The sequence below is a fragment of the Cynocephalus volans genome, chromosome 1, assembly GCF_027409185.1.
Source record: "Cynocephalus volans isolate mCynVol1 chromosome 1, mCynVol1.pri, whole genome shotgun sequence".
Lineage (NCBI taxonomy): Eukaryota > Metazoa > Chordata > Mammalia > Dermoptera > Cynocephalidae > Cynocephalus > Cynocephalus volans.
The window spans coordinates 295570125-295594572 of record NC_084460.1 but is presented as its reverse complement, the minus strand read 5'-3'; the positions used below and the strand labels follow the sequence as shown (position 1 = coordinate 295594572).

General features: G+C 42.0%; 1 protein-coding gene and 1 pseudogene across 1 annotated transcript in view; both read right to left on the bottom strand.

Moving 5' to 3' along the window:
• The window catches only part of LOC134372958 (UDP-glucuronosyltransferase 1-6), a 253422-nt gene that overhangs the window by 168926 nt on the left and 60048 nt on the right, over nucleotides 1–24448 (bottom strand). The window lies entirely within an intron of this gene.
• LOC134389804 (UDP-glucuronosyltransferase 1A10-like) lies at nucleotides 6819–12141 on the bottom strand (annotated as a pseudogene).

Genomic DNA, 24448 nt, shown 5'->3' with positions numbered 1-24448 from the left:
TAAAAGCACAGATATATTGACAACAGGTTTTTTTTCTTTTTTTAAGTTTATTTACTTTTTTTTAACTGACAAATAAAAATTGTATGTATTTATACTGTTTTGATACACGTATACATTTGGAATGTCCAAATCAAGCTAATTAATGTCTTGATTACCTCACATAGTTATCCATTTTGTGGTAAGCACATTTAAAATCTGCTTTCTTAACAATTTTTAAATATACAACTTTCAACAATACAATGTTATTAACCATATATAGTCTACCCTGTTGTACAACAGATCTCCTGAATTTATTCCTCCTGTCTAACTGAAACTTTGTATCCATTGACCAACATCTCCCCAGTCCTCTCCCTACCAACCCCACCCCTGGTAACTACCATTCTACTCTCTGCTTCTGTGAGTTCTACTTTTAAAAATTCCGCATGTAAGTGAGATCACGCCGTAATTTGTCTTTTGTGCCTGGCTTATTTCGTTTAGCATAATGTCCTCCAGGTTCATCCACAGTGTCACAAATGACAGGATATCCTTCTTTTTTAAGTCTGAATAGGATTCCATTACATATATATACCACATTTTGTTTATCCATTCATTTGTTGATGGACACAGGTTGATTTCGTATCTTGGCTATGGGGAATACTGTTGCAATAAACATGGGAGTGCAGATAGCTCTTCAACACAATATTTCACTTCCTTTGAATACATATCCAGCAGTGGCATTGCTGGACCATATGGAAGTTCTGTTTTTAATTTTTTGAGAGACCACCATACTGTTTTCCATAATGGCTGTACTAATTTACATTCACATCAACAGTGGGCTAGGGCTCCCTTTTCTCCACATCCTCGCCAACACTTGTCTCTTGTCTTTTTAGTAACAGCCATCCTAACCGGTATGAGGCAATATTCTCATTATGGCTTTAATTTGTACTTTTTTTTTTTTCTTCCAAATTTTATTTTATTTTGTTTATATACAATGTGGTTGATTATTGTGGCCCATTAGCGAAACCTCCCTCCCCCCTCCCTCTCCCCCGCTCCCTCCCAACAATGTCCTTTATGTCCACTTGTCGTATCAACTTCAAGGAATTGTAATTCTTCTGTCTTCTTCCCTCCCCACTGCCCCGTTTTTTGTCTGTGTGTATTTATTTATTTATTTTTAGCTCCCACAAATAAGTGAGAACATGTGGTATTTCTCTTTCCGTGCCTGACTTGTTTTACTTAATATAATTCTCTCTACGTCCATCCATGTCGTTGCAGACAACAGATTTTTTTTAAAGGTGCTGAGGTAATTCAGTGGAGAAAAGGACAGTGTTTTCAACAATTGGATGTCCTTAAGCAAGATAGCAAGAAACACATTACCTTTGTGGTCTTCCTCCCAAAAACCTATCATCCCAGTCTAACCAAGATATAAAATCATCAGACAAACCCCAACTGAAGAACATTCTACAGAATGCCAGAACAGCCTTCCTCAAAACCAACAAGGTCATCAAAATCAGGAAAGTCTGAGAAACTGTCACTGTCCAGAGGAGCCTAAGGAGACATGATGACTAAATGTAATGTGGTATCCTGGATGGGATTCTGGAAAAGAGAAAGAATGTTCAGTAAAAACTAATGAAATCTGAGTAACATACAGAATTAGTTCATCATTCTCTATCATTATTGTGATGTGTGCCAGAGTAATATAAGATCGGATGTTGGGGCTGTGGTAAAGTGATGCCTTGTCCACTTGCCAACTCGAAGTACCAGGAGGCAAAAGGGACAGGAGAGAGGGAAGACGCTCAACCACGGCCATTATGAGAGTTTCTGCAGAAAAGCAAGGCGTGGCCTTGTGATAAGTGTGAAGGTCAGTAAGTGTGCCATAGTTTATAAGATTAAAGAACTGGGGAAACTGGGGGCAGGGTAAATGGGAAATCTCAGTACTGTTTTGTGCATCCTTGCTGCAAATCTTAATCTATTCTAAAATAAGAAATTATTTTTAATAAATCAATCTACTGGGAGAAAATATTTGCACAGCATTTATCTGTTAAAGGACTTGCATCAAGAACATATAAAGAACTTCCAAAACACCATAATGAGAAAACAAAAAACAATATTTGAAATGGACAAAGATTTGAACACGCATTCGCCAAAGATATACAGATGGCAAACAGGCGCATGTAAAGACACTCAACATCACTAGTGGCCAAAGGAATCAAATGAACACCGCAACTTAAAATACACACCCTTTAGAATCGCTAAAGTGAAAAAGACTGATAATTACAAGTGTTCATGAGTATGTGGAAGACCTGGACCTGTCACATGTTGCTGGTGGGACTGCACAGTGGAACAACCACTTGGGGATACTGTTCTTAAACAGAGAAAGATACATCTATCATATAACCCAGCTATTCCATTCCTACGAATTTACCCATGAGAAAAGAAAGCATACTTCCTGTATTGTTTATATTTTTAGATATTTCTCCAAAGAACATATACAAGTATCACTGACAAGAATCACATGAAAACATGCTGAACATTAACAGTCATTAGGGAAATGGAAATGAAAACAACGAGATGGCAGTTCATACCAACTAACATGGTTATAAATTTTTTTTTAATGAAAAATAGCAAGTGCTGGCATAGATGTGGACACACTGGAACCCTCATACCTCTAGTAGGAATGTGAAATGGTGCAGCCACTGTGAAAAACAGTTCATTGGTTCCTCAACAATTTAAACAGAGTAATACCATATTATCCAAAAATTACACTCCTGGGTATATACTTCAAAGAAGTGAAAATGTCTTCAAACAAAACCGTGTACACAAATGCCCATAGCAACACTATTGACAACAGCCAAAATATAGCAACCCAAATGTCCAACTGAAGAATGATAAACAAAACGTTGTATGTTCAGGCAATGGAATATTATTCAGCCATAAAAAGAAATGAAGTTCTGATACATGCTAAAATGAGGGCGAACCTCGAAAACATGTTACGTGAAGAAGGCAGACACAAAAAGCCATGTAACATATGATTTTCATTACATGAAATATGTGAGGAGCTGCCCGAAATCGCCATTACAAGATGGCACTGATTTCCGGTGGAGGGCAGGGCTGCTCGGTAACACGCCTGGGCCGATTAGGCAGCCACCAATAAGGTAGGAGCACGTCCTAGGCGAGGAGCAGTCTCTATATAAAGGGCGCGGGTTCCCTCGCTCGGGGTCTCCATTTTTGGCAAGCTTATGCTCTCCCTCTCAAGCTGCATTAAAGCTGATCTGCAGAAGGATCCTTTGTGTGCCGCGTCGTTCTTGCTGGCGAGACGGTAGCGCGGGACAGAAATATCCAGAATAGGCAAATCCATAGAGACAGAGAGCAGGTAGGGGTTGCCCAGGTCAGGGAAGGGACCATGAGAAATGACGGCTTTCAAGGCATGTGAGTTTTTATGGGGGTGATGAATGTTCTAGAACAAGAGAGTGGTGATAGTACACAACGTTGGGAGTGTACTAATGCCACTGAATTGCAGGCTTTAAAATGGCAACTCTTTATTTTATGTATATTTTACCACAATAAAAAGAAATGGTGCAGCCACTCCGAAACACAGTCTGGCCGTTCCTCAAATGATTAACTGTACAGTTACCGCACAGCCCAGCAATTCCACACCTAGGTGTATACCCAAGAGAAGTAAGAACAAATGTCCACACAACTTGCACACGAGTGTTCACAGCAGCTTTACTCATAATAACCAAGAAGTGCAAACAAAACTGTCCATCAGCTAATGAGTAGATGCATAAAGTGTCATTTATCCACAGAACGGAATATTATCAGCTATAAAAAGTTATGCTGTAACACAAATCAACCCAGAAAATCTTATGTGAAGAGAAAAAAATGAGCCACATTTTGTGTGATTCCATTGCACTGAAATATCCAGAACAGGATAGTCCACAGAGACAGTATATAGATCAATGGTGGCAGCGGTAGGGGCACGAAAAAATGAAGACTGATAACAGGAATGGGTATATCTGGGCTATGAATGAAAATGTTCCAAAGTTGACTGCGGTAACGGTTGTACAAATCAGTGAATACAATAACCATGGAAATGAGTGAACGTATTGCTAGGTGAATTATACCTCAATAAAGTCTTCAAAAAAAACAAACAAACCCAGCATTTGATAACACCAATAGTCAGGGTTCAAACCCTGTACTGTCCACAAGACTAACCCCCCTCCACCAAAAAAAAAAAAACAATATCTAATCTCATTCTCCTGGAGTTGCCTAAATTATTAATCAGCCACGTTTCGAGTCTTTGGGAAACTCACATTGAATATATTATTTTAACCTAACTCATCCAGCATTTACCCACTTTCTAGGTAACTAACTATTAACAAAAGGCTGACAAAGGTTCCACATGTCTGGTAATCTCCAAGATAACTAGTCATAAAGATAAACACAGGGCTGTGAAAGAGAAAAGAACAGTAGAGGCTTTGTGGTCATTGTCCTAAGCCATGTATTTTTAAGTGTCTATTAAGAATGACTTGGCATTTTGTGGTTTCGTTTCCATGACTTACCTAGAATCAAACCTCAGTTCAATCAAAAAATGTTGAGATTTCACCTTGAATGAGCATAGCTTGTAGAGAACCCTGTAGGGGAACGGCTGAGAGGATCCTTGCCGGCCCTCATAACAGCTGGCAGGGGGTCTTGCTGGGTAGATGTCACTGAAACTCACTTGGCACCTATTCACATTAGAGATTCTCAACTTCAGCACAACTGACATCTGGGGCCAGATAGTTCTTTCTTTGGAATGGGTGGGTGTGTGGATATTTCTTAAGCATTGCGGGATTTTTAACAGCATCCTTGGCCTCTACATATTAGATGACAGGATCAACCCATCACCAAAATTTAGTGTCAGCAAAAATATCTCCAGATATTTACCCCTGGGACAAAATCATACCCATCTGAAAACTAGTATGTAGATTCTGGAACACAAGAGAAGGAAACTTGGGGGAAAAAAACTAGTCCTGTGGAACTGAGATCAAGTTTTCTGGGAAAATGCTCCCCCAGGAATGATACAAGAAATCCACGTTGTTCTTATCACCTTGCAGAGAGACAGTCTCAGCCCTGTTGATCCACGGTCCAAGGAAGAGAGGCGTAGGGCCATAGTCTCCCCTGATAGTCCACTAAGCACTGTCACACGCTGTCCATTTCCCGTTTGACCGCAAAAACACTCCAATGGCCCTGCTCATAACAAAATATGAAGCTAAATTATCTTATAAATTTGAGGTATTTGACACCTGAGCCCACAAAAAGAAAAGAGGTTAGCCACGGGATGGAGGGAGCTGAACTATTAGAAAGAAAGACAACGTAGAGTGTCTCAGCACCTGGCCTGGATTCGAGCCCCTATGGCAGAGGAGAAGGGCCTCAACAGAAAGGCTCTTTTCTCATACAAGACTGTGCGAGACTCTGGGGAAGAAGTGAGGACCCCAGCGGCACACAAAAGGGTGCAGAGGCACCTGCGGGGATCTGGCACATGCGGAACCATTGGGGACAGATGACGATGCGCACAGGGGTGATGGGAAGGCCCTGACAGGGCTGGGCTATGTGGTTCTAGAACATCTGGGGCTGCCTCATGGCCCAGCCTCTGCGGTTCTCACAGCAGAAATACCAGCCAGGTGTTCAAAGGGCTTCTCTGTGGCCAGCAGAAGCTAGGGAGGGTTCCTTCCAGGAACAGTCCATCTGGAGAAGAATGGCTTAAGCAAGCATGCAGAGATAGAAGCATGAGCTGCTACAAACCTCACGTCTTTCTTCTAGACTCCTGGTGTGTTGACAACCTTGGTCTGAGCCCTTCCTAGTAGATCCTTGCTCTGAACATCTTGTGGCTTGTCTGCAGGTCCTGTTCTCATCCCAGTAGACCCACAGAGACATGAGGTGGAGAGAGTAGATCAGGGAAAGAAACTAACACCACTACACATAAGATAACAGAATGACAACTCTCAGTATAAGGTGGTATTAGCAAACATTCTCTTCCTCCTTGTGACTTTGACTATACTGTTTTGAGAATATCTGTGTCTGTGTGTGTGTGTGTGTGTGTGTGCGCGCGCGCGCATGTGTGTGTTCCTGCACTGGACACTAGGAAGAGCAATCTGGAAAATCTGCCACCCTGATGGTACCTAAAGGGCAGCTCTCCTGGAGCCCAGCCCTGCCCTGACTGGTGCTGTGGGACTCAGAGTGTCCTTAGGAGTCACCATTCACCTGAGTGTCTAGGCAAAGGCCACTTTTTCTCACGGATTACAGCAGACCGGATGACTCAGGCTTGGGACAGACACAAGGGGGTGAAGGGGGGAGATCCTGGGATGAAACCAATCTCTGCAGATAAGGAGCAGATTTCCCAAAAACTGAGTGGAGCATTTTGAGCAGAGGGGAGAGCTACAGTGGGCAATGGGGGTGATGTCACACGCAAAGCAGCGGGCTGTCTGGAAAGTTGACCCTGTAGAGGGGCTGACTTCTTGGGTGCTCACTATCCAGAACCTTCAGCCATCCACAACCCACAAGTAGTAGGGTTAGGACCTATGAGATTTCAAAAGACCTGCAAAATGTTTCATACATCAAAATGGAAACTTGCTGAATCGAGCATACTAATATGTATAGGTAAAATTAATAAATATTTTCTTAAACCGCTATAAAAACACATCACCATGTCAATTAATCCACGACGCTCAGCTCATCACGTTACCTAGACAGCATGTGTGATGTGGGATATGGGGTTAATGTACTCCATTTGATGGGCTGTCGGGTGGAGGCTGCAGAAGTCAGTGTACTCTGACACGGGGCAGGTCCAATACGTTCCTGAATCACCCATAGTTGGAACAGGACGGTGCAGGGAAGTATGGCTTGCCCTGCCGGATATCTGCAGTGGCCTGTGTCTCTGACTTCCCATGGGGGCTTGCAGCAACATGGGTGGTGGTCCCAAGAGCTGAAGGCGGTGGGGAGGGGCACTGGGCACTTATAAGCCAGGAGAAAGGGACTTCTCATCAGAAGAGACATAAACTGGGACTTCCACATGCCCTTGTTCATTAGACTAAAGAGATCCTGCGACATGGTGGGAAGGGGAAGAACACGTGCGTTCCAAACATGAAGGAATTCATGACATTTGTCTTCACACTTGCTCCTGCCACGTGCTCTGCTTCACACTCTGCTCCCCCAGCTACTCCTCACCCGGCAAGGCCCCTTTATCAGTTCTATTCACGCCCTTTACTTTTGTTTCAAAGTGTGTTTCACAGCTTGTAACTGATCAAGGTCCGCCTTCCATTAGACATCCAGCTTCCAGCAGGCAAAGCCATGTCTACTGATATGAACATGACCCCTGCACTCAGGCAGGCACACAGAGCCTCTCAGTAGATGTTTGTTATCTGAAGGACCTTTAATCGTGAGTAATGAAATAAGAGCCCACTGCACATCGTTCTGCACCACCACCAAGCCCACTCACGTCTGCTGAGGGATTAGAGACCAGCTGGACCTAGTAATCAATTCTCCTGGAACTCTCCAAAAGTTGAAACGGACTGATTTTTTTTTTCCCATTTAAACTCTTTCAATGTTTTCCTAAATTATGATCAGCCATATCTGTGAAAGTATTTAATTTCATCCCTAATACAATTCGCCTTGATAGATGCAAGGAAGTTTTGTCACAGGAGGCCCTAAGGAAAGTCCTGTAAGTAGGGCCTGAGACACTGCACACAAACACACACTCTGTCATCAAGCAATGTTTTCTTCTCATCAGACCGATGAGATTCAGATTATGACTCCCGTTCTCCAAAAAGGTACAACAAACGGTATGTTCTTCCAGGAGATACCCTGCCCATCTGAAACAAGAAAGGAGGAACATACAATGTCCATAAATATTCTGGTAAAAATTTAATTTTGTGATTCTGCTGTATCCAACGCTCTTTGTCAAAGGGCCTTCTATGGGATCTGAATTCTTCTTTCACAATTTTGCTTACTTTGCATTTACATTTACAAATATATACATAAATATATAATTTTTCATATATATAATAATTTTCATGCATATATATTCTTGAATAGATATGAGTATAAAAGCATATATGTCATATTTTTTATATATATACATATAATGGAACATCCATAAAAGTACATGTTTCAATAAGTTTCAAATTTTATAGATATAGACATATGAAAAGTGATATAACATCACATATAGCTTTCTACATCTCTAAACTTCTCTGAGTAACCCACTAAGCCACACTGAAGTCAATGTCAGTTTGGGAAGTTGCAGGGCCCCTCCCGTGCGTAGAGGGTGAGGGTGTTGATGACGCCTGGGTGGTCCTTGGCTCTGTAATTGACAGAGGATAAAGGAGAGAGAAGTCCTTTGACCAGGCTCAGCCTCTTAGAGTACTGCAACTTGCATCTCCTTGGCTGGTCTTGCCCAGAGCAGAATGCCATGCCTAATTTTGACAGGCATGAAACTGTCGTCTCTCTGTTTTCTACAAAGAGCACCATTTCCCTTTTTCAAGTGGTTGAAAATTCATTCTTTCAGCAAACATCTGCCAGTATGTGGGAGAATATGATTCTGTTACTCTCTCGGTTTCTTTTTTTCTGGTATAACAGAATATTACAGGCTAGGTAACTTAAAAACAACAGATTATTTGTCTCACTGCTCTGGAGGCTGAGAGGTCCAATATCAAGGGTCTGCATCTTGCAAAAAGCCCTTCTTGTGTGTCATACCATGGAGCAAGTCAGAAGGGCAAGAGACTACACGTGCAAGACAGCAAGAAGGGTATGAACTCGCCTTTATCACAAGCCCACTCTCATGCTAATAAACCTTCTTCTGTGATAACGATGTTAGTACATGCCCTCATGACCTAACCACTCTTATTAGGCCCCAACTCCCAACACGAATGCACAGGGGATTATGTTTCCAACACATTTAAATCCTAGCACTTACAAAGTCTACTGAATCTTGTAAGAAGCCAGAACAATAGGTTAAAATGCATAGTCTGTTTCTAATAAAATACTACACTGAGATATGACAATGGGTGTTTCACCTGAATTTAGTGACTGTGCATTTGCCAAGAATCTTAATTTGTATTTCTCAAGACTTTTTCAATGTCTGAATCTCAGTTAAGCTGGCTATAACAAGCATGTTATTCAACAATGTTTTGAAGGCACATGCCAAAATAAAACAAAATAAATGGTATATAAATTGGTGCAGGCAATTATTTGCAGATGATGCTGTACAACTTACAAATCTTACAAGCTAATGAGAGAAATTAGTGAAAAGGCTATATATGACATAAAAGTACAAAAATTTATTTACTTTAATTAATTTCATTTAATTGAATTTAAATGTACTTCAATGACACATCACCAATTCCAAATAGAAATGGGAAAATTCCACTGTGCAGAATAGTTTCAAAAACAATAAAGTGACTAGGAATAAATTATAATAAGAAAGATAAAACACATAAAGTGCAAGATTTTATTGATGGACAGAAGAAAAGATATGAATAAAAAGGGAAACATATTCCTGAACAGGAAGACTTTACAGCAAAACCATGCCCATCTTTCTAGAATTCATAAAAACATTTAATGCAATATTTTAAAAGCTCCAGTGGTTTCTTCTTATTTTTTGCAACTTGACAAAACAATTTTAAATTTTATCAAACAGAATAAGATGGAACAAGCATGAAGAATATTTACAAAACAGAACAGAGACAATGGGCTTTGTCCTCTCAGACATTCAAATTTATTAGAATGCTAATATTATCTATCACAATATCCTACTGCTACATGAATAGATAGATAAGTCAGTGGGATAAAACTGAGAGTTCGTAAGCAGATGCAAATAAATATAGAAATTTAAAATATGATGAAGATGCATTGCAATACAATGGGTAAAGAATGGATTTTTTTATTAAATGGTGTTGGGACAATGAAATATCCATTGAGAAAAAAGTAAATTTAGATCCTTACACTGTATAGATGGAACTTCTCATTGTAAAAGCAAAATACTGTCAACATTAAAAGAATTAAAAACATTAAAGCATAATATGGAGAAAATGTTTTCATACTTCAGGCTTGGGAAGACATAAAGAAGCTGAAACCCAGAAACCGTTAAAGAAAAAGATCACCAACTTGACTACCGAAAACTGAAAATCCTGTGTGACGAGAGATGAAGAACAGCCTAGGAAGAGAGATTTGCAGCACATGTAAGGAAGTAACTGTTAGTATTCCGAGTACTCAAGAGGATTATACCAATCAGTTATAAAAAGACAAATAGCCCTATCAAAAATGGTTAAAGAAATTTAGTAAATATGTAATTCACAAAGAGGACATGCAAAAGGCAAAAAAAAGGTATACTGATATATATTTCTCTTTTGTGAATTACGTATGCCTGTATTTTCATAGATATAAAATAGAAAGTAAAACCTGAAGCATCTACATGGAATTTTTTGCCAAGAAAACTTCAAAGTTTGACAACATCTAGAGCTAGAAAGTGTATAGAAAAAACAGAACTCATGTATTCTTGTCCAATATTTTGAAAGCACCTGTCAAGTTTATTAAAATGTAATATGTGCATATCATTTAACCAAACAACCCTACTCCTAGGACTCTGGCCTACTGAGATAAGAGCAAGAATATGGAAAGGCATGAATTTAAAGAAAGTACGAACATTAGTACACTCTTGTTCATAAAAGCAAAAAGTGGAAAAAGCCTAAATATATATCAATACTTGTTGGTTGAAAAAACAACGGTGCATTCAAAGTAAAGACATTTATGCAATTGTTAAAACTGTGAGTCACATCTGTTGCGTGCTGGCCTATGAACGCATCTATGATTAACTGGCAAGAGATTAAAATGCAAGGGAAAGAACAATATGTCCAGCCATACCCTAGATTTTATTTTCATCAAATAGGTGGGAGAAGTTAAAATAGACAAAGAAAATTGAAGAACACTGGAAAATGCTAAGAGTATTTTCCTGAAGGGGTAGCACAAGATCAGCGAAAAGGAAGATTTCATTTCTTAATATGTTTTTTCAGTATTTTTCCAAAAAGGTATTAAAAACTGCAGCCTGAATATCATATACCCTTATATCAACTGCATACACATACACGTATCGAGGGCACCCCTAGAAAATGTGCTAGACCGCAATTATATGAATTAGCACTAAATAATTCATTAAACCACAAGGAATTCCAAATGCGACACCTATCAATCACAAATAACACTTCAGTAAGAAATCTTTTTATTCGATGTCCAAGCCAGATTATTCTTCCTGTGCTAAAGGAGGGATAACTCACCTGAGGCAGTGGCTTCCAGGAATTGCAGTTGATGCCACTGACAAAGAACATGTTGGGCATCCCATGTCTGGGATATTTGAAAACAATGTCAGTTCGTAACAACCAAATGGATGTGTGGCTGAAGATATCAGATGCTGTCACAGGTGTTTGGTGAATTTCAGAGGCAATGTCCAAGGCACTTTTGAAAAGAATGGGGCAAAATAATTGCTCCAGCAAGTGGAAAATGTGGTTCCATACTCTCTCCTTGAAGGTCATGACATCTGAGAACCCTGAGAAACCTCTTGGAACGTCAATAAGAGGACCGGGACTCTGCATACCTTCTTCAAGATGATGGCAAAATATTCCAAAGGCAAATACCACAGACAGGAGTGAAAAATGTTTGGCAACAATCAAGCCACAAATGTCAAATGGATAAAGGAGCAATGCATCAAAAGAACTCACTTAAAAGTATTCGACTAATTTCCTATCGTTAAATAAGCTCCTACAATGTGAAAACAAAAGTTCAAAAATACTCTCGTGTGAGCTCACTAGTATAAAAAATAAAATTTCTCCTTGAGTTTTCCATTCGTTGTTGGCAAAAACCATAAACTCGTTGCCCAAATCTTCCAGAGCGTAAGAGTTTGAATAAGTCTTTTCTGTACAGTTCAGTCATCTTTCCCAGGTGCCAACTCACTGCTGCTGTGAATAAGAACAACTCGTGCTCTCTGTGCATGAGTTTCTACACAATCAAACTCATGGTAAACCAGCAGCTCCCCTCCAGGGGTACCACCAGCAGCTTGCCTTCCTTGGCCAGGCCACTGGTCAGCACCAGACGTACACACAAAGGAAGGGGGCTGGTCACAATTGCAGGAGCCATCGTGTAACTGCAGCACAGAGCAATCCCATTGCTTGGATCCTAAGCCCGTGTGATCCAGCAGGAGGAAGAAGTACAGGCACAAAACCAGCCCCACGAGAGGCCATGTATTCCCACATGAATAGAAAATTACACTCACTGCCAATGATCTACTCAGAAGAACAATAGTAATAATGATAACTGAGAAGCACTTGCTGAGATACCTACTTGTGTGGTTTCCAGACAAGAGTAGGTTGTGACCTTGCCTTGTGGAAAGATCATGCCTGTACTGCAATGTGAGATTACAGGCACTATCATTAAGCAACAATTCTGCATTAGAGGAATCAAAGAAATGAAAAGGAAAATAAATTAAATAAGCCTTGTATTTTGGGAATTTGTCTCAGGAAATATTTGAGTTTTATCGTCAGTCTACCAAAGCCTCCTTTTCCAGAAAGGGACTGGCATTGCAGGTTCCAAGGACACATTGCAAGGCTCTTAACTCTCACCTCTTCCCTGGCAGTGGGGTTGCTGTCAACAAGGGTCTCTGCCATGCCCAGGCATTGCTGCTTGTCTGTTACAATGCCAGAGGATTCTCCTATCATGTCTGAACCCTCTGAGACCTCTGCAAAGCTAAAATAAAATTAACAACCCACCTACACGGACCATTCCTGGGGTTTGTTGACAAATCCCGGCTCAGTCCACCACTGCAGGTGAGGCTGAATCTTCCCTTGGGGAGGAAGTTACCCCCACTAGAGATCCACCTTGACAAGACAGTCCACTGCCAGGAAGATATGTGCACGCCAAGATGCACCCAGGGCTCACCAGCAGCACACTCTGCAGGGAGCACTTGGCTTTAACCCTTTCATGTAGGTTGGCTCCAGAATCCTAGTTCTCTTACTTCCCCCCCAACAGCAGCTCTCTGCTCTTTTTCTGGCTCCTGTTTGTGTCCAGTGACATAATGTATGTTTATACAAAGGCTCAGTTTCTGTCCTCCTACCCACTGGTCAAATCCTTTCATTTCCATCACACAGTCACGTCTACCAAGAGCCAAACAAAATAACTCTCATCTGTATTTGGAGACCGCCCATGTCCTCGATTAACTAGAGCATGTGAAAGCATAAGAGGGGCCAGAACAGGACGGCTGGGACAGCAGGACATTAAGGTTGTTGCTACTACAGCTGCTGTTGGGCTCAGTAGTGACATAATCTGGCATTTGTGTTTCCAGCCACCACCTTATCTTGCGGTAGAAGCAGCAAGTTCCTGGAGTCGGGTCCCTTCCTTCTGCTGAGAACTCGGCTGCCGCTTACTGGGACAGCAGTGCCTGCCGTGGACGCAGGGGAAGGGTGGCACCAGGGCAACGTTTCCAGCTCTCCTAATTTTGAGGATCTGCCTGTCCATAGCCAAACCTCACTGGGTGTCACATGCCAAGCAGGAAGACTCAGCATCCTCGGGGGACCGAAAGGCACTGGGCTTTGCCATGCTCCAGTTAGAGGCAACAATCTAGACTAGAACAGGGGAAGAGGCACACAACATAGGTTTGACTTTGTAACATCTTGATTTTGTCCCATTGTAAGCTACAGATTTGACGTAAGGCCAAACTAAATCTCATTGACCCAAAACAATCTTAAAGTTCACCTACAAACATGTTGGCTCTGGTCATAGAGAAGTCGCTGTCACACCAGTGCTCCCACAGATAGCACTGACAACCTCTGCAAAATGTTCGCCCAATGCACAGGGCAGCGTCTCCAGACACCGGAGAGCCTGTGGGAGGAGGAATGAAGGGGGTGCAGCAGCCGTGCATGAGTCGCCCACCAGTGTGGGTTTTTCCAGAAGGGCGGGCAGAGGGGGTGCACACCGAGCCCCCAACCCTCACTCTCACATGCCGTGAAGCCCCAACGCCTGCACAGAGCATGGAGTGGCAGGAAACACATGGGGAATGGACCTGCACGGGCTGGACAGAGACAGCAAGTGTGAGGCCGTAGCAGGGAGTGGAGGGAAAGAGCAGCAGACATGTGGCCCAGGGCTCCAGGATGAGGCACGAGGACTGCACAGCTGGGAACACACATTTCTTCTCCCACTGCTCTGGGGCTGGACTGGGTTCCGAATCAAGGTGTCAGCATGGTAGCCCTCCCTCTGAAGGCTCTAGGGGGTGTCCTACCCTGCCCCCTCCAGCTTCCTGCGTCTGCTGGCATCCCTCACAGGTCCCGGGCTGATGGTTGCGTCACTCCAGTCCTTGAGTGTCTTCACATGGTCTTCCCTGTGTACATATCTGGCTCTGTGTCCAAATTTCTTTTTTATAAAAGGATACCAGAAACACTGGATTGGGGCCTACCCTAACGACCACATTTTAACTTCACTCCACTGTAAAGACCTTATCTCCAAATAGGTCACATTCTCAGGCACTTGGGTTTAGGATTTCAACACTATTGGGATGGGGGTCACTATTTAACCCCCTAACAAAGGACTGGCCACCCCAGCCTTGTGCACTAAGCTGGAGGACTGAGCCTCACCCGGAAGGCCAGGGCAGCCACTGAAGGAGGTGTGGAACCGCCAGCTTTGTGTTTCTGAAATATCCCTCTTGCAAAGGACTGAGAATGATTGACAGGGGTCAGATTTTCAGGATGTTTCTGCAGAGGGCAGGGCCTGAATCAAAGCCACAGCCCCTCCTTCAGGGACAGACCACATGGAAACACAGTCAACGGACACGACCACCAGGGGGCGCTCGGAGACACCAGCAGAGGCTGGTAGGTCATAGAGAAGGCGAGTCTGCAGGGCATCCCCAACTGCCCACAGAGGATGGTCTCCTGGGAGCTGTGAGCACACAGGGCAGGAGAGAGGGATGCTCTGCTGTGGGAGAAACGCCTCAGCCCCTGAACTATTCATCTGACCCTTTTAAAATGCCTATGCCCATTAAGCAGCCTGTAATGATCATAGTGTAAGGGTGGGAATATGCTGCTACAGTTTCATTGTCACAGGAAAGGGGCTCTCCCCATCTTAAATTCATGAAGTGACTTTTTATCTCCATATTGGTGTCATCTAATTTCCTAGGTGCACATCGGATGCCCTGGGGAGAGTCAGGCATCTGGGCAATGGTGGTCTCATCAGACACAGGTGCTAGGGCAGAGCAGGACGGTGGGGACAGAGGAGCTCACACACATTCCTGATGCCTGGATATTCCAGGAGGAAATGTCCGAGGCATCGGCTTCAGGGTCTGCAGCCGAGGAGGGATCTGAGCTGCTCATGTAGACTTGGAACCATCTGCATGTGGTCGTGATTGATGCCATAGGTGTCAAAGAGATCACCCCAGAAAGAGCCCAGACGGAAGGCATCCCTCAAACCTGCCCCCAAGTGACCGGCTCGCCTCTGCCACTCGCATACACCTAAACATAAAAACTAAAAAGGTTAAACTTTTTGAAGAAAACATGGCAGCCAATCTTCATACCTCACATGGGCAAAGATTTCTTAGACAGGGCACAAAAGTATATATCCCCAAAAATTGATAAATTGACCTTCATCAATATTTTAAACTTTTGTCTTTGCAAGATATTGTGTGAAAAAGGAAAAAAAATTAAGCACTCCACCAGGACAAAACATTGGCAATACCTATCTGACAAAAACTATAAGCAGAATATGTAATGAACTCTCACAAATGAAAAACAAGAAGACAACTAACCTAATAAAAATTGGCACAAGACTTGAAGGGACACTTTTTTAAAAGATATGTTCATATGATCAATGAGTACAAGAATGTGTGTGCATCAGCAGCAGTCATAAAAGAATCGCAAACAAAAACCATGATGAAATTACACTACCCACCCACTAGAATGAATAAGATGTAAAAGACTGACAAGAGCAGGTGTCAGCCACGACACAGAGCAATGAGAACTCTAACACATCGCAGTTAGGAAGGTAAAATAGAAACTTCTTTGGAAAACAGTGTGCTCCTTTCCTACAAAGTTGTACATACACCTACCATGGGCCCCAGCATCCCCAATTTTATGTATTTACAACAAGAAAACTGAAACCGAATATCCTTAGAAACACTTGTACACAAATATTTATAGCAGGTATATTATTCATAGGAAAAAATGGGAGCAACCTAAATGTTCATCAATAGGAAAGCGGATAAGCAAACGGTGATGTATCTCTGCGATGGGATACTACTCAGAACTAAGAAGGAATGAAATAGTGACACACGCAGGAACATGGACGAATCCAAAAAGACTAGAGGACTCCAGACACACTACAGTGCACATGCACGTTTTCCATCCTCACTGGTGTGATTCCATTCAGATGAACTCTAGAAAGACAACTTTATTGTCCAATGACAGAAACCAGGACACTGGTTGCCTAATGCTGGGGGCAGGTATTAGGTAATGGAGCAGGACACAAGGGAAGCTACTGGCTCATGGAGTGGTCCATGTCTTCACTGTGGTGGTAGCTACATAGGTACATAAAATTGCTAGAAGGTAGAAATATATTACTGAAAAGGAGCATTCTGACAACATATAATGTAATTAGAAAAGAAAAGGAAAAATCCAACTTTCCTTAGTTAATAAAGAGAAAGCTCTTCCACACAAAAGCCTACAAATTACTAGAAACATTAACAGTCAAAGACTTAATTCTAATAATCTTTCATTCACATCCTGGTACGTTTTTATATTTGAAGTTTAAATTTAAAACTACCTATATATATCACAATAGAAATAAATATACCTAAAAGAGAACACGAGGTAGAGTCTTCAAACACAGAATGCTTGTAGACCCCAAATTGACTGTTTCAAAGGTTGACACATCATCCTTTCTTGAGGACATTGATATTGAGTGCCCAACACGTTTTCATAAAGAAATTCAGATTAGAACACAGAGAAAATTATGTGATTATAGGTTTATATACTGAAGTAGAAATTAAAAATTTGGGATTAAAATCAGTGCATAGCATTCTGATTCATAATCATTATCGGCCCAGATATTCCAGGATTCCATGACAGGTCATAAATGAGGAGGTGGCAGTGGGCTAGGACATGGGTCTAAAGTGATGGGCAGAGTCACGGAAGCAAAACTAATCCCCCAAGTCTTCTTATCATGCATTTACTCCACCTTCCATCGGTACTCACACACTAAGGTTTGAAAACCCCTAGAAGAAATCTTGCTAAGCCACTGTAAAGCCATCAGCACCATGCCACCCTGGACACCCTCATGTACCTAGACCATGGTGAGATTAGTGGCTATTTGCTATGACCATGTCTGCTGCAGCTGAAAGACCGATAAGATTGAAACAGCTATTACACTAGACCTCCGCCCTTATTTAATGCTTAACGTTATGGAATGTTCTTTTCACGGTAACTGCCTGAACACTTCCAAAGGACACCATCTCCCTTGACCTTACCTGCACTTACCATGACTTCCTGTGTGGTGTTCATTTCACAGAGGGAGAAATGAACACTGAGAAGCCACCATGTGCCACAAGCACACATCTGGGTTCCAATCCAAGCCTATAGCTCCTACCCCAGTGATCTTGGTCTGCTAATATAATGGGGACACGGGAGGGATCACTGGGGATAAAAGGTGAGTCTTCCCAACCCTAGCTTGGGCTGAACACTGAGTATGTGCTCATTCCTGGAGCCAGAGCTGTGGCCGTGATTTAGCTATGATGACTGTGCTGCCCTAATTAGGAGAGGAGAAGCCCATCCTCTCGAAGCTTGGAGCAGTCTTTTGCCTTGCAAGTGGAAGAGGTGAAGATTTATCATAGAATTCTTTTGCTCTATGAAAAACACTCCAATAGCTCTTCATTCATGAAATGTGAAGCTAAATTCTCCTCTAAACTTGAGGTATTTGACACTTGAGCCTCCCAGAAGGAAATGAGGTTAGCCACGGGATGGAGGGAGCTGACCTAGCAGCAAGAAGGACAATGTAGAGAGTGTCCTCGCACCTGTCCCGGATTTGCTCTCCTATGGAAGAGAAGGCTTCAAAAGAAAGCCTCTTTTCTCATGTAAGACTGTATGAGACCTGGGGAGGAAGTGAGGACCCAAGAGGCACACAGAAGGGTGCAGAGGCACCAGTGAGGATTTGGCACAAGCAGAACTGTTGGGGGCAGATGACAAGGTGCACAGGGGTGATCAGGAGGCCCTGGTGGGGCTGGCATATGTGGTTATAGAACATCTGAGGCTGCCTCGTGGCCCAGCCTCTGAGGTTCTCACATCAGCATCCACCAGCTGGGTGGCCAAGGGGCTTCTCCAAGGGCCAGTATGGGCAGAAATGCGGGCAGCCTCTGAGGTGTCTTAGTCTGTCTTTGGGCAGAGGCAGTGGGTGAGGCTGCGATCAGAGTGTCACTCATGTAGGTGGAAGTGGGAGTGGCATCACTGGACTCTCCCACTCAGGCACAGCTGGGAGCCCAGAGGTCACCCTGAGAAAGGACACTCCTCGTTTGTTCCTCAGAACCTTCTGACGGGAATATCCACTAAGCTATGCTTTCCAAAAGCCTTTGCACATTCTGTAGGAAATATGTAAGTATGTGTTTTACAGATGGGCCAATAGTTACCTATAAATATGCACCAAGACGGTACGCCATCCTGTAGGGAGCTGAAATAACAACAATAATGAGTAGTTTACATGCCCTACACCACAGGCCTACTAGATCTATTCCCTAAACCACCCTCTGCTTTTCACACACCCTGCTAATTCTCCCTTGCTCAGAATACAATATACAATAACCTAAATTAATATTTAACCATGTTCAAGCACACAGATAACTTCAACCAATTAAGCCCCTCATCAACTATCACCTGAGCCTCTAGGTTTACTGTTCTCTTCGTCTCTACCCATCTGCCTGTCCCTCTCTGAAGAGTCACAGCACCAGTGTGAGGACAACCTGGAGGGACACCTGTGCCCACAGCCCTCTAATGTGAACTTTCTGGGCCCCTTCTCCTTGTTCATGTCCATGGATGAACAGCTGTCAGTGCTTTTCCGCTTTCTGGTCAACTTTTCTCAAAACAGAAAGGAAGCATTAACTGTTAAATTGTAGTTGCATCACTACTTCCACCAGGGATCACGCAAAAATGAGCCACATTAATCCTCCTGTGGGCCAGGACAGGTCCCTCAGTGGGGCTCCTCTGTCTCTAATCAGGCAGCTGAGTTCTGTGGTATGAACAGAGGGCCACTATGGTAGTCAAAAAGCAGTTCCTGAAAAATCTTAATGAGTGGACGATCCAGCCCTGCCCTGTGAATGAGGGAAGTAGAACAGGAAGAAAGGGGGACAGAAGAGAAGGTGGAAAAATAAAAGATGCAAGAAAATCAGGAACTATAAACAGTGAGAAGGCAGCAGGGTGACAGGGCATTCGGATGTCAGCAACTGGACCAGCCAGAGGCTGAAACATAGAGAAGGTGGCTCTAGCCGCAGGAACCTGATTCCTGTAGAGCATGTTCGGCCTTACAATACATCACTCCAGTGATTTGGATTCTATGGTTGTCCTCACAAAGTACCACAGACCGGGTGTCCTAAACACCAGTTCTGGAGGCTGCAAATATGAGACCAGCTGACACTGCTCTTACACAATGCTTAACTTTAAGGAATGTTCTTTTCAGGGTCACTGGCTTGAATACTTCCAAAGGGTACCATCTCGCTAATACATGGCATAGGGCACACCCTTGAGGTGGTACAAGGCCACAGCCTGCTTCTCTTGCTTTCCCAGCTCTCCCTTAACCTCTGTCAGGGCCAGCTTCATGCATCTGCAACCTGTGCAGTCACACCGCACCCCACATTTAGAAGCGTCTTTCACTTCGCTTAATACTGTGCTGTCATACTCATGAAATTCTTCATAACTCTTGTACAATGGGACCCTCATGACAGACTTTGGATATGTTGTCCCTGCCAAAACTCATGTGGAAATCTGATCCCCAATGTGGCAATGTTGGGAGCGGTCTGAATCACGGGAATGGATCCCTCATGAATGGATTAATGCTCTCCCTGGGGGGAAGGAGTCCTGAGTGCGATCTTGCTCTATTAGTTCCTGCAAGAGCTGTTGTTTAAAAGACCCTGGCACTTCCTCTCTCTCTCTTGCTTCCTCTTGCCATATGATCTGCTTTTACCCACTGGTTGCCTGACACTTTCCACCATGAGTAGAAGCAGTGTGAGGCCCGGGACAGATAGAGCTGTCCCAGAATTGTAAGACAAATGAACCTCCTTTCTTTATAAATAACCCGTTATCAGGTATTACATTCTAGAAACCCAAACGGAGCAATACACCTCATGTGCGTTTTGCAATGGTACTGTGTGTATGTCTCCCAAAACTCATGTGTTGGAAACTCAGTCCTAATGCAACAGCATTGGTAGGTGAGGCCATTAGGGAGGGGTTTGAGTCGTGAGGGCTCAAACTGCCATCACAAAAGGAATTGATAAAGGGACTTTGTTTTTCTCATCCAACATCTGAAAGATGAGGATAAAACATATCTCCCCTTTGGAGCATGCACTGTTCAAGGCACCATCTTGTAAGCAGAGGCCAGACCCTCACCAGACATCAAACTGCCACTGCCTTATCTTACCATTCCCAGCATCCAGAACGGTGATAATTATATTTCTGTTCATTATAAATTACCCTGTCTCAGGTATTTTGTTTAAACAAACTATGACATTCAACACACTAGGAATGGAGGAGAATTTCCTCAATCTGGTCATACGGGCGTCTACAAAAAGATCTCTGTTAACACTTAATGGTAAAACACTAAATGCTTTCCCGCTAAGATCAGGAACAAGAAAAGGGTGTCCTCTCTTCCCCTTCTATTCAACATTGTCCTAGAGGTTCTAGACAACGCTATTAGACAAAAAAAAAAAAAAAAAAGACATAAACTTCATCCAGTTTGGGGACAAAGAAGTAAAGCTATGTCTATTGGTAAATGACATGATCTGTGTATAGAAAATCTCAAGAAATCCACTAAAAAATAATTAGAACATATAGACGAATATGGCAAGTTTACAGGGTACAAGTTCAATATTTAAAAAATGGATTGTGTTTCTATACACTAAAAATGAAGAGTCCGAAGTTAAAATTAAGAAAACAATTCCAGTGTAACACCAAGATGAAGTGTTCAGATCCCCATACTGGACAGACACCAAAAACAAAAGAAAAAGAAAAAAGAAAAAAGTAAAAGAAACAGAGAAAGGGAAAACAATTCCATTGGAAATAGCATCAAATAAAATAAAATACTTAGAAATAGATTTAATTTGTTTAAAGTGAGAGACTTTACAATGAAAAGTGAAAAACAATATTGACTGACATTACAGAAGACCTACATAAACAGAAAAATCTCCTGTGTTCATGAATCAGAAGATTTACTATTGTTAAGATGCAATATCCCTCAAATTAATCTACAGATTCAACACAATTACTATCAAAATTCCATCTGGCATTTTTTACAAAACTTGTCACACGAATCCTAAAATTCCTATGGGAATTCAAAGTACCCAAAATAGTTAAAATAATTTTGAATAGGATTAACAACTTTAGAGGATCCAAACTTCCCAATTTCAACCTTACTACAAAGCTGTAGGAATCAAGAAAGTGAGATACTGGCAATAAAGACAGGCACATAAATCAATGGAATAGAATGGAGAGTCCTGAAATAAACCCTCACATTTACAGGCAAATGAAATTCTCCAAGAGACTTAAGACAATTCAAAGGGGAAAGTACAGCCTTTTCAACAAATGGTGCTAGGAAAACTCATTATAAATCAGTCAAAAAAAAAAAAAAAGAAAGAAAGAAAAAAAAGAAACGAAAAATAAGGTGGACCCTTACCTTCTACCATGCACAAAAATAAACTCAAAGTGAATCACAGACCTAAATATAAGAGCCAAAACTATTAAATTCTTAGGAGAAAACATGGATATAAATCTTCCTGACCCTGGATTTGGCCATATTTTTTAAATATGACACCAAAAGCACAATCAACAAAAGAAAAACTAGAGCAATTGTACTTAATCTAATTTAAAACCGTTGTGCTTCAAAGACACTGTCAGAAAAGTGAACGAGTGCTAGCCAGTTATCTCACGTGGTTAGAGCGTGGTGCTCATAATACTGCCTTGGGTTGAATGTCCTCCCAAATCTTTTCCCCACTGTAACTCTTGAGGTTGGGAAATCCTATTATGGTAATAGAAAGGTGAGACCTTGAGGAGGTGACTAGCTTGTGATGACTGAACCCTCATGAATGGATCAATCAATTCTTGTACTAATGGGAGTGGTTCTGGTGGCTTTAAAAGGAGAGTGAATGAGGAGGTTACTCTTTCTCTCTGCTCTACCATATTCACCATGTGTACCCTGAGTCGCTGTAATCACTGCCAGGACAGGCACCTCACCAGATGTGTTCCCCGAACTGTGGACTTCTCAGCCTCTGAAACTGAAAGGCATAAATATTGTTTCTTTATAAATTATGCAGTTCCAGGTATTTTGTTATAAGCAAAAGAAACGGACTAATACAAACACCAAGGTCAAGGTTTCGGGTCCCCATACCACTCACCTTCAAAAAAAAAAAAATGGAAAGAAACAGCCACAAAATAGAAAAAGTATACCATATATCTGATAAGCAACTTGTGTCCAGAATAGTAAACAAGTCTTATAATTCAACAACAACAAAAACAATTTTAAAATGCACAAAGGACATGAATAGACATTTCCCCAAAGAAAATATACAAAAGCAATAAGTATGTGAAAAGACGGTGAAAAATCAATAGTCATTAGGGAGATGGAAATAAAAACAATGAGACTGCACTTCACACCTACTAGGATAGTTATACTTTTTTGAAAAAAATGAAAAAAAAAAAAAAAACAAGTGTTGGTAAAGATGTGGAGAAAGTGGAACCCTCATACACAGCTAGTAGGAATGTGAAATGGGGCAGCCACTGTGAAAAACACTGTTGGTTCCTCAATAGTTTAAACAAAGATTTACTATATGACTCAACAGTTACACTCCTGGGTATATACCCCAAAGAAGTGAAAATGTCATCAAAAACTCGTACACAAGTGCCCATAGTAGCACTATTCACAGTAGCCAAAAAGTGGCAGCCCAAATGTCCATCAGCTGATGAATGGATAAACAAAATGTGGGATGTTCAGACAATGGAATATTGTCAGCTATAAAAACCAATAAAACACTGAAACATGCTAAAACGTGGGTGAACCTTGAAACATGCTAAGTAAAGAAGGCAGACACAAAAGGCCACATCATGTATGATTTCCATTTCATGAAATATCCACAAAAGGCAAATCCATAGAGACAGAGAGCAGGTTGGGGTTGCCCAGGGCAGGGGAGGCGAGCATGAGTAATGACTGCTTTCGAGGCATGTGAGTTTTTATACGGGTGAAGAATGTTCTCGAACAAGAGAGTGGTGATAGTGCACAACGTTGCGAGTGTAATAATGCCACTGAACTGCAAGATTCAGAATGGTAAATTTTATTCTGTGTGCCTTTTTTTTTTTTTTTTTTTTTGTGACCAGTAAGGGGGTCGCAACCCTTGGCTTGGTGTCATCCGCACCGCGCTCAGCCAGTGAGTGCACCGTCCATCCCTATATAGGATCCAAACCCGCGGCAGGAGCTTCGCTGCGCACCCAAGCACCGCAAGCACTCTCTCGAGTGCGCCACAGGGCCGGCCCTATTCTGTGTGCATTTTATCACAATAAAAATAAACAGTTCAGACACTTTGAAATACAGTCTGGCATTTCCTCAGAAGATTAACCTTACAGTTACCACACAACCCAGCAACTGCACACCTAGGTGTACACCTAAGAGAATTTAAACAGATGTCCACACAACTTGTACATGACTGCTCACAGCAGCTTTATTCATCATAAGCAAGAAGTGGAAACGACCTAAACGTCCATCACCTAATGAGTAGATACATATAGTGTGGTTTATCCAAAGAATGGAATATTATAGAACAATCAACAGTTATCCTATAACACGGTTGAACCATGAAAATCTTAAGAGAAAAAAATGAGCCACATATTGTGTGATTCCATTTCTACAAAATATGCAGAGTAGGCAAATCCATAGAGACAGAAAGATACATGGGGACAGGGGGTGGGGGCAGGAAGGAATGAGGAATGATATAGGAATGGGTATACTTCGGAGATGACTGAAAATCTTCCAAAATTGATTGTGGTGATGGTTGCACAATCAGTGAGTATAATAAAAACCACTGAAATGAATGAATTTTATCGGTATGTAAAGGTTTTTTAAAAACTTTTGAAACTTTTGATAACACAGATCGAGGGTTTAATCCCTTTACTGTCCAGCAGATCAAAAAAAAAAAAAATCTAATGTCATTCACCTAGAGTTACTT